General features: G+C 38.4%; 1 long non-coding RNA gene across 1 annotated transcript in view; it reads right to left on the bottom strand.

Annotated features, from left to right (window-relative positions):
• Positions 1-18,937, bottom strand: part of LOC146442155 (uncharacterized) — a 32,730-nt gene that overhangs the window by 9,054 nt on the left and 4,739 nt on the right. Inside the window, exons 2-5 of the long non-coding RNA XR_014850169.1 lie at positions 10,360-10,598; positions 9,350-9,466; positions 6,231-6,296; positions 4,482-4,588 (exon numbers count right to left, since the gene is read on the bottom strand). This is a non-coding gene — a long non-coding RNA (uncharacterized LOC146442155). The remainder of the gene's footprint in view (positions 1-4,481; positions 4,589-6,230; positions 6,297-9,349; positions 9,467-10,359; positions 10,599-18,937) is intronic.

Below are 18,937 nucleotides of genomic sequence, written 5' to 3'. Positions count from 1 at the left end.
TTTTTCACCTTCCAGCTCACTAGAGTGCACATAGGCCACTTTTAACAATTCATGTTTACATTTTGTGACGCTGACAAAAAAATATGTGCCATTCTGGTCATCTATGTCAAATACTTGAGAATAACAACCTAAAATTTGAAAAATTCTTCTCATATGACACATGAAGTTTCCTGAGGGCTGAAAGATTGTTAGGACATGTCTTTTACATGATTACTCCATTGCCAAATATCACCTTCTGTCACCTGCAGTTTTGGAGGATGTGATTGAGTTCCACTGCCCTAGAAAAGAAGAAAAAAGCTGTTTTTCTCTGGCTCTGGAGAATAAAACCATTGAAACTACATGGTTCTGTAATGCAAGAGCCAACTTCTATAATGAACATCTTGAGAACAAACCTTTCATCACTTTGAATATATTCTAGAATAGATAAACCTATTTTATTTCACACTTATTATTTTGACTTCAGAAACAGCATGGGTTCAAAAAGAGGAACAGCTGGACAAATAAAAAAAATAAGATAAAAAGGAAAAGGAAAAGGAAATCACAGCAAACAAAGCTGATGGAATGTTCAATTGTGCAAAAATCTGGAGAAATGTGAAAACAAGCTCTTGTCTACTACAAAGGGCTGATTCCTGGTGCCTGAATTTATGTACCAGTCAGGACTTTTCCAGCTTTGCAAGGGATGCTAACACAGCGAGCCCTTGCCTTTCCTCCACTCTCTAGCAAGTGGGACAGTCATGGCAGGGAGAGGGTAGCACAGTTTGGGAGGCAGAGAGGCCTCAGAAACCCTCATCTCCCCAGGGATCCCTCTCCCAGCTGGCTTCCCTCTCAAGGGTCCCACCGTGCCTCCACATCATTTCCCACTGCTGCTCTAAGACTCTCCAGTGCTTTGCTGTGGGCAGCTAGCAGAGTATCACCTTCAGGAGGTGAGCAAGGGGAAAAAGTTATTCCACGTGCATAAGGCATAATTCCAGGTAAAGCTCTCTGTGCTGCTGAGTAAACAGTCAGGCTTGTCCTGTGCAATTGCTTCCTATCTCCCTGTGAGATAAGGACTGGGGCAGTCCATTGGGACAAGGACCCAAAGTCTTTTCCAGTGCACAACAGATAAGACAAAATTGAAACTGTAAGAGATTACATTTAATTTCCTAGCTGCTGCCAGAAGTTGTGATCCACTGTGAAAGACTATGTGTGTGCATTCACATTCACATCCTCTGTGCTCCAGGGAGCGGTCAGTATCTAGTGCTGCCAGGACAAAACCCTCAGAAAGGAGAAGGCACTGAAGCCTGATTTTAATCTGGGGATGCAATTACATACCAACACTTTTTTGTTTGGTTGGATTTTTGTTGTGTTTTTTTTGTTTTGTCTTTTTTTTAAGTCAGTCACTTTCTAGCAAGTTTTAGAAGTGCTAAAACTTATGCCAAATCAACAGCATGCAGTTGTGGACATGCACCACTGAAAAGTGAAAAAAGCCCTTGTTCCTGAGCCAATTGTTGTAAGCAAAATACAAAATGTAATAGTGAAAAAGGAATTGTACACACTCTGCTAAACCAGACCTTTACATGGTCTACTTCCTTTCATTATGAAAAGTTATAAGATTAAAATCACAGATTTAGTACATTATTTTTCAGTAATTAGACAAATCCTTTCTCAGGCAAACACAACACATTCTGAACAAATTATTACTGCAAATGCTGTGTGCATACTCTTCTCCTTTCCTCTTTCAATGTTTTTCATTCAAATTAACTTTTATCGTTTCTTCCTTTTTTCCTAAAGTACATCAGGAGTAATAAATACTTTAAAATAACATGAAACTGTCTTTCATGTTTCAACTTTCATCTTGCAACTACTCTCAAAAAGAGTAAAAAAAAATCTTGCTCAACATTTAATTAAAATATGATGTTAATATTTAAGAACACATATAGGAAAGTATCTCTGTCAGATGAAAATCCCTTGAGCTATTATAATTTTGTCTGATTCAACAGACATAAAATATTGTAGCAAAAAACTAATTTCATGCTGCCAGATAAATCAGCGTGTCATGCTCACATTACTATGTATACTTGTTAAGGAAATGTTCATTTGAAACAAAGTATGCTATATTATTTTTTAAAAAGCACGTAAAAATACATGTATATACATTATGTGGCATTTAATGCAATTACAACTGAGGAGAATTTCACATGAAAATCAGGAATTCACCCAACTTTCAAACCTCTGCAAGAGTAATTTCAGCCAGCAAACATTAGCCCCACAGTCAAGAACTCAAAGGAGAGCTTTATATCAGGGATTCAGCTGACCCATCATTTATTTTCCCTTCTTCAGAATATTTTGCTCCATTTTCAGTAAGCATCTAACACAGAGAAACATATTTACAAACAAAGAGATGAAGTAATTTTATACAACTTTACCAGCCATTTCCTTTTGGTATATGCATTGGTAAAGATGACTTTTTAGCTTAAGATTGTTTTCACCAATCATTAACATATGTCATCCTACCTAAGTTGTTATTCAATAAATGTGTACTTTAGAGTTTTCTAGGGAATGTTTATTGGTAAATGTATTTAAAACCATGCTTTTAAATAAAACTTATTATCTGTACATCAATGAATTCAAGACAACTTCAATTTTCATTATGTTTTTTACATTTTTTGCCTCCTAGTCCTCTTTTATTACAGAACAGATTAGAGCAATCTCTCAAGGCATTGTTTATAAGTTCCAGAATAGATTTTATTTTCTTATTTCCTTTTAGGTAAAAGCTTGTTTTCCTTAGTCTTTTCATATTCCATGGAGATTTTTTAAAATTTCAAGTTTACCTAATCATTTAAAATTTTCAGTTGACTTCTATTCCATGTTATTACCTGTATTCAGTTTTCATAATACTTTCACGCCATGCAAATAAACCCCAATAATTCTGGAAAGCTTCCAGTTGTATCAACACCATTGGCACATAATGAAGCCCCATTTGTTATAACAGTGATCATTATTAGTTTGTCCTGTTTCAGTGAAAATTCCTGGAGGGAGCCCAAAGTGCCTGGCAAAGGCTACAAAGGATTTGTTTAAGAACTTGCTTGCTGGTTGCCATTGCCTGGGGATACAATCCAACCATCAGGACATCAACACTTCCCAGCATTTTGCAATATTCAGCTGTCACATTCTCAGCCTGACCAGGAGCAGCCTGGGCTCACTCAGGACATCCACACGCTGTGCAATCTCACTTCAGGGCAAGGGACAGAGTGTTCCACCTACCCCATCCCCAACCTGACAGCATGGAGAAGTCACAATATGTGAACTTGAGTGAGCTCCCAGTTCCTGGATGTGTGACATATGAGATGTTCTACAGACATCAGAATGATTTGTGCCAAAATGCTTTAACTTAAATTGCTTAGCTGGAGTTTCCTTTAACTCTACACTTCAGTTTCACAGCAGAATGCACTGTTTAGTTGGGTTACAGAGTTGGTGTGGAAGAGCCAGGCTACCTTCCTTCCACTGTACTCTGCTCATCATCCACTCTGCTGGGTATTGAGGCATTGCAATTTCATTTTTGTAATGATTCAGCTCTTATATTGAGACTTTGCATTTTGTTATATAGCAAAGTTCTTCTTCCCCTTGCAGTTTTTCTCAAACTTCATTCGAATTCCATTGAATGAGAGCACTGCACAAATAAAGCCACGATACTTTTTTTAATAATCACATTTTTCAACCATGGGTTTTGCTGCCTTTATAAGAGAAGTTTTAACAAACAAAAGATAAAGTGTGTAGCCATTCAATCTATTGTGTGGAAAACCAACAAATAGAGACAAGCTGCTAACAGGTGCCTACTACTCTGGATCACTTCTCTGCTTGCTAAAGTCAGGATGTCTTTTTTACATCATATGTATTTTCTTTTTCTCTAAATAAATATGTACCATGCTGATTCTGAGGTTCCTTAATTTCACAGCTTAACCATCCATCCTACATTACAACCACTTCTGTTTACATAATGATCTATAGCACTATTGTCTTATACCTATCATGATTAGGTGAGTAGGTGATAGGTGTATTGTGATTACACCTATACCTACCAGAGACTTCTAAATTGCACTCTCTGCTTTAGTAAATATTGATTATCTACAACTATTTTTTATATCAAGATATGCATTGGGAACTTAAGGATCATAAGCGAACTATTAACAGAGAGCCTTGCAAAATAGAGCAGACACAGAGAATTATGTAATATAATAATCAGAGTGAAATTTGGGATTATGTGCACAGTGAAAAAAATAAATACTGAAAGAAAAACAATAAATATTTTAAATTAAAATATTACCTCGAAACACTAACAGATGGATAGCTTATTTGGTTATAATTACTACAATAGAGTATTTGATAGTTTCTGTAAGTGAGATGTTCTGTGTAAGTACACTTTTAGCCTTAGAGAAACAACAGCCTGAGGTTGCATTTGACTTACTGGGATAACAGATGACTTAAATATCCTCCTTCATTACTTTTAATGGTTGAATTGGATAGCTTCCTGTCTGTCAGAAAGAAACTTCTTTCCCCATGGATCTGTTCTTTCATAAAGGTCAGACCAGCCTCTGGTTTGCCTTTGTCACTTTAGAAAAAAAAAGCAGTCAGTAAGTGTACTGGTATATTTGCTAACCCTTGCTTCCTAAGGGTTTTTTTGCCCTTTTTTTAATGAACTAAAAAAAACAGGGAAAAAATGAGAGAAACATATTTCTTATTGATAACATTTGTTTCATGATTTTGTAATATTTATATAACAGCAATCTTAAAAAAAAGCCCATATTGGTATTTTGCAAGCATTTCTTCACTTGTCAGACAAAAAGTTATTTTTACCTAATAATTAAGACACTTGCTAAGATGCTTCTCCAAGACATTTTTTCCCATGCAACTATTTTGTCATATGACTGCTAACATTAAAAAGAGGATAAATTACTCTCAAGGGATGTTTTCAATGAAAAAAGCTGGCTGAAGTAAAATGTGAGTGGACTTTCAATTGCTGAGCACCAGATATTTTAAATGCATTTTGGTTCTATACAGTCTTCCAGTTGTTTGCATTAACTGTCAACCATAAGCTGACTGCAAGTTTTAGCCACACATTAATTGTGTCTGAGCTTAGTAGTGATGCACTTTGTGTTTTTAAGAATCAGTCATAATTCACACAGCATGCAAATCTAATAAAGAAGCCTTAATATAACCTTGTTCAGTGTCATTTGAGGGGGCACTGTGAGGCACATGCAAATGTCAATATCATTCTCTATATGTAAATATTCCCTTTGTTTGCATAATCCTTATGAGTATCCTGTTTCAGCATTTGGCTGCTTCTAGCAGACCAAAGGGCAAAGTGGTGAAGAGACCAGTAGTAATGTATATTACGACAAGCCTTCAAGCAAAAAAATCTTTTTGGCTTTGGCAAAACTAAAGTCACCAAATTCAGTTTCTGGTTGTGTTTACGTCAGTTTTACATATGTCAAGTGAAGTTTCCAAGACTCAAACAAACAAGATACTGCCTAGTGCTTCACCCTTCTCCCACAGCCCCCATTACTGCACAAGTACGAGGAAGACATGCTAACCATTCCACCCTGTGGTGTGATGCAGTGAGTATTTGTACTTCTACACACATTCACACCCCTCCACCAATAAATAAAAGCAGTATTTTACAATCCAGAACACAAACCCCTGCCTTCAGTCAAAGTTTTTCATTGACTCTTTTAACCAGCTATTAATGCCCCTCAGCTCTGGCAGTCGGGTCCATCCGACCAGGCTCAGGCCAACAAGACTGACTGGACACATGGACAAAGACACAGTGGACCCCAGTGGCAAGGCAGCTGTGTGAGGGGAACTCATCCATCTCGAAAAGTAACTGAAGGGAGGGTGTCAAGAGGATGGATCCTGGCTCTTCTCAGACATGCCAGGCAATGGGACAAAAGGCAATGGGCAGAAACTGAGGCACAGAAGTTCCACCGGAATGTGAGGAAGAATTTCTCTACCATGCAGGTGACTGAGCATTGGAACAGATTGCCCAGAGAGACTGTGGAGTCTCCCTCACTGGAGATACTCAGGAACCATCTGGACACAACCCTGTGCCATGTGCTCTGGGATGATCCTGCTTGACCAGGAAGGTTGGATCAGATGACCCACCGTGGTCCTTTCCAGCCATTCTGTTATTCTATCATTGCAGGGTTTGCCTCTCTTTCACACACACTACTTCTCCAATCCTGAAATTCTCCTACCTTATGTCTCAGGAACAGTGGGTTTTGCTTTGAAACATCCATTGATGCAATAAATAATAATTTTCCCTGCAAAAAATGAGATTGTTCTTGCTTGATATTGTTGGCTTTAAAACAATGGCATTTTTATACTTTGTTCATTTAAAAGTTTTTCAAAATGTTTTCATTTTCTTTATGTACCTACAGGCTTTCCTGCTTGCAGACCTCTGCCTTACGATTTTGGACATTTGTTGACCTAGAAATCTCCTAGAAAGGCATCTTCACAGGTGCCCCTCAGTGTACAGCAAGGCTCAGTTAGCTCCACATCGCCAGCATGGGATTCAGTTCAAGCTCCATGCATTCAACCAGTGGTTCCAGCTGACCTCCTCAAGGAGCACTTCCTTGCCAAAGGAAGTATTTTTTTAGCAGTAATATTTTTTTAATATCACTGACTCTTATTTCAGATCAGTTAACTTTTATTGCAGTCAGTTTCATAACTCCAAGTTGTTCTGAAATCCATTATCACCCACTATCTGATTTTATAAATATCACTATCAGATATCACCCACTATCTGATTTTATAAATCTGGGTTTTTTCCATGTAGTACATGCATTCATAAATGAAGGATTCCAATTAGAGGCTTTGTTGTTCTGTTAAAGTCAGGAAGAAGTACATCTTTGCACACACAACTCAATGATCCAAAAAGCATTCTTACTTCCTATTTCCCTGCCAGGCATTGCATATTTTAATTCCAGTTTCACCCCTCAGATTGCTGCCTGCATTTATTGCCTCAGCTAAGCAGAATAATAAAAACTCCAGCTGCAGATAAGGGACTGCATTCTTTGCCGATTATCCCAAGAGGGCTAACAGCAATGACACACTCGTGTCTTTGCACAGCCACAGCAGAATTTCTTCGCACTGCTGGTAATTCCTGGGCACGGCGCACACCGAGCATAAGGGAGGAAGGAGGAGGAGGAGGAGGAGGTGAGGATGGAGCCGGGGGATCAGAGGATGTCCCTCTCTGCCCTGCGAGCCTGGGCTGCCCCGAGGAGAGGGAGGCACAGCCTGGACAGCAGCAGCTCGATGGGGACTGCCTTGGGGTAAAATAAAACACTGCCTTGGCCAGCAGGCAATGGCAGCGCCCTGGGTCGAGCTTTGGCTGCATTATTGCTCAGGGTTCCCTGCCGACGTTTTAAGACAGTTCTGGCTCCCTCTCGTGGAACATGAGCCACAGACAAGGGTTTCCCGGTGCACAGGTTACACGTTTATATATTCCCGGCCCTGAAGTTTACATAATAATAAGATAAACTCTGGCATTAAGCAGATTAAAAGGACCTTACACTCCGATTTCTTAAAAAAAAAAAAAAAAAAAAAAGTTTCTTTATCTGCACTGTCTCCCTGCACTAAACCATCATGCTCACCAATGCTCCCATTCTTCATCAGATTTCAGCAAAGCTCCAGAAGGCTCCTTTCCTTCCTCAGCACTTCCCTACTCTGCCTACTCTGCCTATCTGATCTCCACCTTCCACCTCTAGCTCCTACATGCACCACACCTGAAGATGGAAGATGCTCTTGCCAGAGTTCTCCCTCAGCACATAGCATCACACAAAGGTCTACCTCTAGGATAAAGAGAGCCAATATTGAAGATAATATTTATATTTCATTCTTGTGGTTGTTTTCTGAGATGTTTCAGTTTGGTTTTTTTTACAGCATCTCATTCATAAGAGAGAAATAAAAATTGACACTGCAATGTGGTAAGAATAGCTAATGTCAGATACAGAAGTAATGCATATCTTCCTTTTCTTCCTTTGCATTTCAATTCAGCTCTCCATGGATCCATAAAATATGAAGATGACATCATCTTACTAAATGCTCATATTTATTTTATGGTCCTTTGTGATCTGAAGTCCTTTATTTCCTTCATTAAGCAGGAGAAAATGCAAAGTGAAAAAAAAAAAGCAGGGGAGGAAAAGGCATTATTTAGACTTAATCCCTACAAGAGAATCCCACATTGTGTTTGACTGGTGAGGAAATACCTTGCTGCTTCACCTATACATGAAGTTTTCTGTGTGGTATTAATTGGTATGGCACATCAAAATAAGCAACATTTTTAAGGTCGAAATTCCACCATGTGCCATGTTCATCACTGCAATTAATGTACGGACCATTTTCTGTATGAAAAAAGGAAGTTGTATAGCCTTATAGATATAAAAAAGAAAGTGATGCCTTTGCAGTCATAACAGGATTGTTCTGTAGCACTTAAAATGCCACTCATTAGTCTTACTGTTCATTAATAAACTAAACCAAGTTTTATACAATGTGTTTTATTTTTGTCTATATAGTGGAGAGCAACTGATAAGTGAAAAAAAAAATCCACAAGACTGTCAATAAGAGAGGTGTGTGACTTTGCAGAGAAGCATGCTCTAAAAGAGGGCTACTTGCATTTTTCCCAGCCTCTGCTGGCCTCCACTGAACCAGTGAAATGGTTCCAGCACAGCAAAATGTTGTGTTTCCCCCATGGCTGCAAAAAGAATCAATATAACAGCTGCTTCCTAGACAGTGCAGCCAAAATAAGTAACATGGGTGCTCCTAGAGAAAGAGTGGACACCCCCTACACCTCTCACATGTATTCTAGTCTTGAAAACGTCTGTATAATCCAAATCAAATCCACAGAAGTGTATTTGATTATCCCAGGTTCAACTGTTAGATTAGCCTTATCCTTCTTACTGTGCCAGCAATAAAGTAAATAATAATGATTTTAAGTAGTGTTCCTTGAGAGAATGTAATAATTTTGATTTGAAACTTCTGTACTAGTGAAAGCCGACAGAAACAACAAACATCTTTTGAAAATTTATGCTCCTCATAAATTGAGGCTGTTATAGTGGTTATATTTTTTCTCTTACATTTTTAATTTGTTTTATTTTCACTTTTAGTTTTCAGGAAAACAAGTGTCCCTTGTAAAGAATCTAGTTTCCAGTAACACAAATCTGTGAAAGCACAAATGACACTCAGTCAATAAGAACCTATTCATTTCAGTAAGAATGCATTTCATTATGGTTCTTGTGACTGGTCTTTGCAATATTTTCTTTCAGTATTTTGAGGCAGCTCACAATCAGCAAATTCACATCTACTAGGAACTTACCTTCTTACTGAGATGAACTGGAATAATTAAGTGGCAAACACAGATTCTGCCAGGATTGCTGGTACTGAGCCGGCCATAGCTCTCAGCAAAGATAACTTGCACAGAATTATATTTTTTCTGGCAAAAATGTTTTAAAAATATTATATGAAATAATTTTAAATAAAGCCAAAACAAAATGAAAACCCAAGTCTGCCTCTTTGTTCCACCCTTAAATATAAACATTAATTACATAATGGAAATGGTTCTATGCATAACAAGAGATTTGCAAGTAGCTTACAAGAATGTCAAAACCCATGCATGTGTCTTGCTAAAACCTCCAAAAACTGATAAAATCACAACTTTAGGCTTCTTACCATCATTACCGGCCAAGAAAATATTTTATTTGTATGTAAGTAATCAAATTATATCATAATTGCTTGTCACTAGGCAACCATTGATTTTAAGATGAATGCTCAGTTCTTGGAGACAAAGCGTAAGCTAAACATAAACAGGAGTTACCAGTTAATTCTTTAAATAATCATTAAAATCAAAGAAATGCTCTTTTCTCTCCCCAGAATACGACTCTTTTTAACTCCCAGCTTCAAAGAATCAGCAAGTACATTAGTGTAGCTTTGCTAAATCTGTTCTTGCTTTTAAATATGTAGGAGCTGTAAAAGTCTTTGTATAAAAAAAAAAAAAAGAGAGAGTATGAGAGACAGACTTTAGTGTATTGAAGATCTCTTCTGTAGCTCAGGACTGAAAGATACTATTGGGCCATTTTATTGTGTCTCCAGCAGCCTCCTAGCAACAGTATTTTCATAGTACTACTACACTTTTTTTTTTTTTTTAATTCGCTATTTATCTCTGCCATAACACAGGCTAAAGGCTAAAACACAGAAATAAGGCTTTTTCCCTTGATTAGAAGCCATCTTCCATGATCTAGCCTGAAGTTATTTGCAAACTAGTTACACACATCAATCACCCATTAGTTTATCTAGCTCTTTCCCATTGTGCTCAGTCTCTAGATTTACCTATGAGTAAATCCCGTTCTCGCTCTTTGGTAGACAACAATCAGCCAGTTTGCTTCCTTTTGCACCAAAGGATCTCTGCCCCCTTGATGTCAAGGGTCTACATCAGTTCTTGTCAACTTTTATTTTTCTTGAATGTGCTCCCGTCATCTTCCAGATCTGTATTTCAACAGCACCTTAACGCTCACGTTTCCTCTCCTCACCGGAAATGTCTTTACTGATGATCTGCCAATTCTCTCTGCCTAGAAATGAGAAAGTGATCTGGCATGATTATTCCTTAAAATAAGTCATACAGGCTTGCAAGGAAATGAAAACAGTCCTTTTACAAAACACTTCAGACCTCTGTACCAATGAAGGAAATGTAGGAATCTGAATGGAAGTCCCTAAACATGTTATAACACTTATGGGGTTATCTGGGCCAGTTAGCATAGCTGAGAAAGGATTGGGTAATTGATATAGGCTGAATGTGTGGCAGAACAAGCCTGGGGGGGAAAGAAACACCCTGTTTCCTTGTGCCAGGAGAGCACACCCTTAGCACAGGGATAGTGGAAACTGTTATGGTGGAAGTGAACTGATGAAGGTGAGAAGACCCAGAATCCAGTCAGAAGAGTTACCCATGTAGTTGTCATAAAAATCTGTGTCTTAGTGCTGGGGAAGAAAAGCAAATTCTGTTGATGATTTCAGGCAGGAGACAGTTTGGCAGAGAAGGTGAGGAAAGCAGTGAGAGAAGACTTCCAGTGGTCAGCAGTGCTGCCAGGAGAATCAGCTGTGCATACGGAATCTGCAGGTCAAGTAGCAGAACCATTACATGATGACTTAGCATTTCTGGGGGGAAAAAGGAGGTAGAAGAGCAAGGGACACAAAGACAGGAGACACCACTTTAGTTACAAGGAACTGATTATATTTCACCGGCAGAAAAAAAGTACATCTCCAAGAAAAATTTAACCAATTGAACCATCTTACAAAAAAAACAAAAACAGTTGTGTGGAAAGTATACAAGTATACAGCAGGAAATTAATGAGGGCAAAAATCTTTTTGAAGCACAAAGGACAGAATGAGGCTGTCCAAAGTAGAAAGGCAGATCCAACAGGAAAAGGTCATAAAGGACACAAGAAAATACACTGTCCACATGTATTGTAATGGATAAAACACAGAAAGAGATGGCACAGAAAAGGGCAATGTTTATTCATTGTCTGCTTTAGAGTCACACTCACAAGTCTGTATTGTGCTTTTGTATTGGCTCACTCCTACCAGGTGCAATCTTTCACATCTTCCTATTTTCCGTCTCCTGCTCTTTGAACTACCTCAGCTCATTGAGGTTATTTAAAGTATTTATCCTGTCCTCCAGCATGCACCATACACCTCACAGTTCCATGGCACACACTCTGTGGCATAGACAATATATGGGTTAGCATGGGACACAAAGCACACCCTTGTTATATATGTTTTCTACATCCTTGAGAGTGTTCTCAGTGACAAGTTTGTTTGGAATCTGAATTCTAAGTGATGCACCCAGCTAGCTGTACATTGCCTTGGCCATATTTCTCTTACTGTATAAACCTGTCATAAATAACAGCATCAAAAGTCCTAATAATGCCAAGGCAGAATAAATTTGTTGCTTCCTCTCTGTTTAAATGACATATTATCCTAACAGAGAAAGTAATAATATTGGCTCAACATAACTTGTTTATTATAATTCATCTCATTTTGATCTTTCAAGTATGTATTTAGAATTTTTATTCCAGAATTTATCTGGAAATTGGAAATAATTGACTGGTCTACAACTGCCCACCTATCTCAACTTTTCCTCTTTCCCTTCCTCCTCTTCCCTACTTAAATAAGTATCACATCTGTTTTCTCAGCACTTTCCCTGTCTTTAAGTCTTCAGACAGTGCAAGCAGCTCTAATTTTCAAACAATTTCAAACAGTTTTAATTTGGGGACGCATAAAATGTTGACTGATGCAACATCCTGCCTCTTAATTGCTGCTCTAAATTTTATTATTTGAGAAGGACTATAGGTCTTAATAGTATAACTTCACATAAAGTAAAAAATTACCAGGAATATGTTCAAGCAATCAGTAAAAATTCTGTTAATATTTTACATAAGGGTGTATTGGATAACCTATTAAAAAAAAAGGAGACTGAAAACAAAGAGTGAAAAATATTAATATATTACAGTATTATGTTTACACTAATGAGGGTCATAAAAAAGACAAAGATACCATATAATTTATTTCATGGCATATTTTTGTTTTCTCCCCTCATTTCTGAATCAAAGTACTTGAATAGCCAAATACTTCTAATCACTACATTCCCAAAAGTAACACGCAGAGTGGCCTGAGAAAGGAGAGTATTAGTTGAAGTGGAAGACAAGAAAACAATCCATATCTCATAACAGATGTCTGGTCATTAACATTTTAGATGTTCTTCCTTCATGTTTGCTGATTCATATCTTGACTCTCTCTTTCCTGGAAGTCTCAGCTACTTAGTCACACCCTTCACTCGCCTATCTTTTGTAAATAACATAAATTTTTACCTAGTGCTGACAGCTTGTCATCTTTCTCCCAAGAATTCATACTGAGAGACACTGATCTTGAGGTGTATCCAAGACTGAAAGAATCTGCTTTCAGTTTTTGCTTAATAAACTAAAATCTATGAAGGGCTATGGTACATGAGATTGCACTGAAGTACTGAAATCCATGTTCATTTACAATTCTTCTCAGAGAGATCCTTCCCTGTTTGAGAAGAATTTGAAGGATTGGAACTCCGGGTCAGAAGGACATAGACCAATCTTCCCCCAGAGCAAGCATCCCTACCTGGAACCCTGTTTTGCAAAACTGATGCAAAACACTTCTAGTTCCTTGTAACAGCAGTGTTTGACCTTCTCTCAGGAGAAGGCCCCCTGAAGTAATTTTCCTGTTCCCAGTTCCTTGTTCTTTCTGCAGTTCAGAAATGAAGGGCTAGCCTACAGAAACTCTGGGTTATGCTGTCACCAATTTTCAAGCCCAAAAAGTTGTTTAAGAAGTCCACATCATTCAGACATGGCTATACTCAAAATCATGATAGTAAAGGCAAATGGAGTTTAGTCATATAAATTATCCTCACTAATTAGGCCAGAGAAAAATCTGTTTAAAATATATCTCAAGTGTTAGACGACCACAATGCCATGTCATACCACTGAAGAAGATGAAGTCTCACAAACACACACACACACACACACACACACACACCCTGAGAGCAGAGTGGACATGCGAAAGAGCAAATAAAATCATATAATAGTAATGGTTTGCTCAATTATGTTTAGTTTTTTTTGGTTTTTTGTTTTTTTTAATTGAGAGATAAGAGCTGGGTGGCTATAATTTCATTACAGGGAGCATTACCCTTATTAAATATTAGAATGGAAGTTCTCAAGTGCTTTTATGATGTGGCTGTATCACAATGGATACAGAAAACTCACTACTTGCATTTGCAATCACACAAGATTCCTGTCTACTGTACAGAACTGAATGAGATACTATCCTACAAGCACAAAGTGTCTGGAGCAGTGCCTACTCAACATGATCAGCCAGCTGTCTTAAGGCCACTAACAAGTGTTCTGCAGATCAGAAATTCCAAAACCCTTCAGTGAACAAATATTTAGAGCATCCATGTCTGCAAAAATGTTTTCCTGCTACATTTTTCCAACTCACAGAATAATGTTCAGAGACATGAAGGCAGTGAAAGGTCACCAGAAAACACGATTCCAGCATCTGTACTCCTTTTAAGCTCTGCAAAACTCAGGCATGCCGTTTCATAAAATCTCACACCATCAAAAATGTAATATCATAATTTATCAGGGCAACACAAATCTGGGGACAAAAGTATGAGCACACTACAGTGTCATCACTTTTGACCTTCATTGTTTAGAAAAGGGCAAGCAATTTTTGGTTTCTCTCCATCAGGAAAAACCACCATGAAGAATGACAGAGCTTTGTAAGGACACTCCAGACATACCCCTAAGCCCTGCTCCTGCACAGAGTAGTGGAAGTAAAGCACCACGTACTGAAAAAAAAAAAAAAACAAAACAGGGACTGAACCATACTTGGTTTTCCCTAGCTTTGCCAGTCAGACTGGTTGCAAACTGCAAGGTTTTGTAATTTCCTCTCTCAGGTTGATTATCTGATTTACAACAAGTCACAATTTTATACTAGAGCCACTCATTCTGTCAAGACAATGAGTTTCTTTCACACAGCTGCCAATTTCACAAAACTTGGAGGAATTGTGTATCCTCATGATCACCAGCTTACTGTTCATATCAACCAATGAAACTAGCGTTTTGAGATAACACAGTACTTTGGCAGCACTGCTTAAAAGAAAGCATTAGGCTGCAGTGATGATGTAGTGTGTAGGGAAGGACTCCTTACACAGTATATTTGCCTGTATGCCAAGTATTAACTGACTCTAAATAAACTCTCTTCAGTAAAGTACTGACAACAATTAAACATTTCCAAAATTAACTTAAGTTGATTCTAGTTCTAAGGTTTGGAAGTCTTGGCTTTAACAATCTTATTTATTCTATTGAGCCTTTGAAATTTTTTCTCCTGACCACAAAAATCTCATTTATTTTTTGCACAGGAAAGGGTTGACAATGAGGGTTGTCCAATTCCTAAATAATTCTTTCACTAAAAGGGAAGAAGCTCTAATGGGAAAAACTAGAGATTATAAATGTTTTATAGTCTGCAACTACATACGAAATATTACCAGTACTATGACAGGGTGTTTTGCATACTGGTAATTGGTTAAAAATCAACTATACAATTACTTAAGAATACCTTACAGATATAAAACCCATAATAGGATTCTCTCAACTAAAAAAGTAAAACCTGTGCTTTTAAGATACTGCATTTGCAATACTCAAACAGTAAGTATTGGTTATGATCTAACTATTAAAGAAACTTAACAGGTATATGTCCAAAAACTACTGCACTATAGTGTGACTTGGTGTTACAAGGACATAAATTATTTAATATGTGAATCACTGAAGTTTATAAAAGAAGAATTTACAACCTTCACTGTCAGCACTTTACACCCTCACTTATCAAATCATTATGCCACCACTTCTCAGAGTAGTAGCCTGAATAGATTTGTAGCCCAGAACTTTTAGATTTATTACGAAAACAAGATATTCCAGAAACAAATTCACTTCTGCACAGGTTTGGCTTTTTTTCCCTAATTCCATCTTTCCAAGAAAGAAGAGTATTGTTCCAGAAAGAGACATCTGTACAAATATGGCACATTAGGAAAGTTTGGTGCATTTGGAAGGACACATTGGAAGTTAAACTACTAGGAAAAGTCACCTAATTCATTTGTGAAGCAAATCCAATTTCAGATAGCGACATACAACAGGAGGCCAGGGTGTTATAATCTCAAATAAACCAGCAGCTATAGGAATACTTATTAAACCTTCTAGAAGTACAAAGCATATCTGACCTTCTTAAACTGGCATCCATAAAGGACATGGCCCAAGCCAGTGATGAGCTACAGGGAAAGTTTCACACCCACTGCAGTTTTGTACTGCAGTACAAATTTGATTTGTAAACCATCAGCCATTTAAGTTTCCAAACTGGCGAGACTACAGCTCCTGTTATCAGAGCACAGTATTTGATGTAAGCCCTCAAACATGTTTTGTACCTAACAAAAAGGGAAACATGTCTATGCAGAGTTTAACTTTGCAGGCTACCTAGACTGCCAAGTTCCAACTGTATGTGTTGGCCAAAATCTGTTACATTAAACAAACATTGCAGAGCATGACTCTCCCAACCTCTGAGCTGTGCTCCAGTCACCCAAACTAGGAAGCAGAAGACAGGGACTCAGAATGCCTGTAGGGCCTTTATGGTTTTGGAGATGAGACTGAATATATATTCTAATTTTTTGCAATTTGCTGAATTTAGACAACTTTGTTTGCTAAAGACCTACTCATAATTATCTTCTACTTTGTGAAAATGTAGAGCTTTACTTCTACCTAATGGATCATTTTCTTCAGCGCAAGAGGCAAATGACCTATTAGATAAAAGACAATTTTATCTGCATGCTTCTTTTTCCATGTCAGAGAAACGATCAGGAGGCCACTTAGCAGTGGTAGTTCTGAGTGTGTAGCCACCACATTAATTTTTAATGACAACACTGAGTGACAGAGGCACTTGGATGGAGCAGTAAACTGCATAATAATCACTGTTGTGAATGCCACTGGATTCAGTTAGCAATACACTTACCAGTTTATCACTCTATAAATCAAATAACCATCTTTCAGCTTTGGCCCTTCTATTGATACTACTTTTTTGCGTATCTTTTCCAGAAGCATGTACCTCTGAAGTCAATCTGTATTCATGTCCCTACAAGGGCAAATAAATTGATTGTCTCACAGATAGCACAGAAAGGGGAAAGTGAATTAAATCTTCATTGGTTATTGAAAAGGAGGATAGGGAATCAGATTGCTTTTTGATAAAGGACAAAACAAATAATAAATTACATTAGAAACAGCATGCAAATTTTTCCACCATATGCAACACCTTTTATATTGGCCCTAACCCTGTGGAGCAATGAAGCACTTTTCATGAGCTTTTGCCACTCATTTCCACCCTGTTCCAAAGAAGGTCCTTCTTTCCCACGCTGCTGCAAGCACCCTCAGACAGCAAGGGAAGGGTACCCTTTAACACTTGCACATACAGGCAGACCCAGCCAACACTGACAGATACCTGCAAAAGCCAGAACAAATATTTGCTACAGCTGACAGATCGTATCAAGTTTTAACTGGAACATTAAAAATGTTTTGTGTGAGCTATGCCAATTTTCTCCTACTTCAGCACAGCTCAAGTGAACAAGTTCCATCCTAGCAAGTATTTTTCTTCAGTGCTTCTCCTCCTTTCAGAAGTCAACCAGCCTGTTTTTACTTAAATTTTCCTAAAATAATTTATCAATAATATTGTCTGGCTGGGAACAGACACACCTTTATTCAGTTTAAAGGCAAAGAGACACAAGAAGAAAGCAGCAGCCAAGAAGCTCTTGGATCAACAGTTTTACATATAACTAATGTAAAAAATTATCCAAGGGGGAGTGGGGGGTGTTTCAGCTTAAAAACTCTATTCTAGTCTACTTCCTCCCCTCAAAGCAGCCCTGGGAAAAAAGAGACTTTCAATCTTTTTTGGTGAAGATAGTAGTAAAGGATGACACTTGAGATATCCTGATAATAACAGAAGCTAAAGACATCTTACTTAGAGAACCATTCACTTTTCCCACACTTGTATTGTGAAATGTTTTTTAATCTAATCCTTCACCACTTATTAAAAAGATACTGAAAAACAAAACCCATATGTCAATCCCGGTCCTCACTTCCAGAAGTGGTTTCAAATTGTAAGAAATGGATAACTTGATTTTGCAGAGCATGAGCACTGCGGACAGCACCAGCAGGCAGATCTCCCCTAGCAAGCAAGGCAACATTGTTGCAACTTCATTCTCTTGGGGCTAAAGTATCCTGCATTCTGATTGCACCTTAAGCTTTTCCAGAGTGTTTGGCATACAGCCTTGCTCTAGAAAATCACTGTGAGGCACATAAACCAGTGCAGCAGCAACTGCACCTTCATACATGCTCCCAAACCCCTTCCAGCCTGCCCTGCTCCAGGCACATCTCTCACCTGACTCACAGTTTTATTTAGCTGCTGACTGACTGATTGCCATGTGGCACATGGCAGTGTTTCACTTGTAGGACAACCACAGCCTGTCTCACATCCAGAGCAACATGCAGAGAGCTGCCTGGCTGAAAGATGAGAGCCATTTCCAGACTACCCACTTCTTCCCCATCTCCTTCCCCCATATATCTGGTGACCCAGTTTGGACAGGACCAGTCAAATGTGGTGATGTGGTATAACAAGGAAAAACCTATGTGGGGGCTGGCAGTGGCTGACACCTGTGGTGGCAATTAGCACTGCACACATCTGCATATGTTTGTCATTTTATTCTTAAACTACTTCTTTCCTTGTTTGCTCTGAGCGCAGTGATGCCAACACACTGTTAGAGGTCGAGGTGCTGAGCAGTGCCTCAGTCCCTGACAGACACACATAGCCCAGGCCAGCAGAGCTTCATCCATTACCCTGGAGTTGTCAGCACAGGAAAGTAAAGAACCAACCCCAACTCTGTCCCACTCAGCCATCAGCCCATCTCCTGCCATGATGATCACACTCACACCTGCGTTTCAGGCTACCGCTGAAGGAGTTTGTCACCAGACTGATTTCATTCTGGCAGGCTCCCTAGAGAGTGGGGAGAACTGATGAGGGGAAAAAAAACAACAGGCTAGCCCTTGAGTTTTGCCAAAAGGGATCACCAACATTTTCATAATTAGTGTTGCACCAGAAAAATCATGTACAATTTACCTTCCTGCTATTCTTTTTTCAAATATTATTTCAAAAGAAATATCAATCTACCATATTTATGATCTTCAGTTCATGTCTGTGGCAAGGCAAGATAACCAGAAAGTATTCTCACAAAGTGTTTCTGGAGAGAAAAGCAAAATGCTGTAGCCATCTACTCTCCTGTGCCCATAGATTG

The sequence above is a fragment of the Lichenostomus cassidix genome, chromosome 2 (assembly GCF_008360975.1).
Source record: "Lichenostomus cassidix isolate B80296 chromosome 2, HeHo_3.0, whole genome shotgun sequence".
NCBI classification, from domain to species: domain Eukaryota; kingdom Metazoa; phylum Chordata; class Aves; order Passeriformes; family Meliphagidae; genus Lichenostomus; species Lichenostomus cassidix.
Note: the sequence above shows the minus strand (reverse complement) of the source record. Positions and strands in the feature narration are given on the sequence as shown.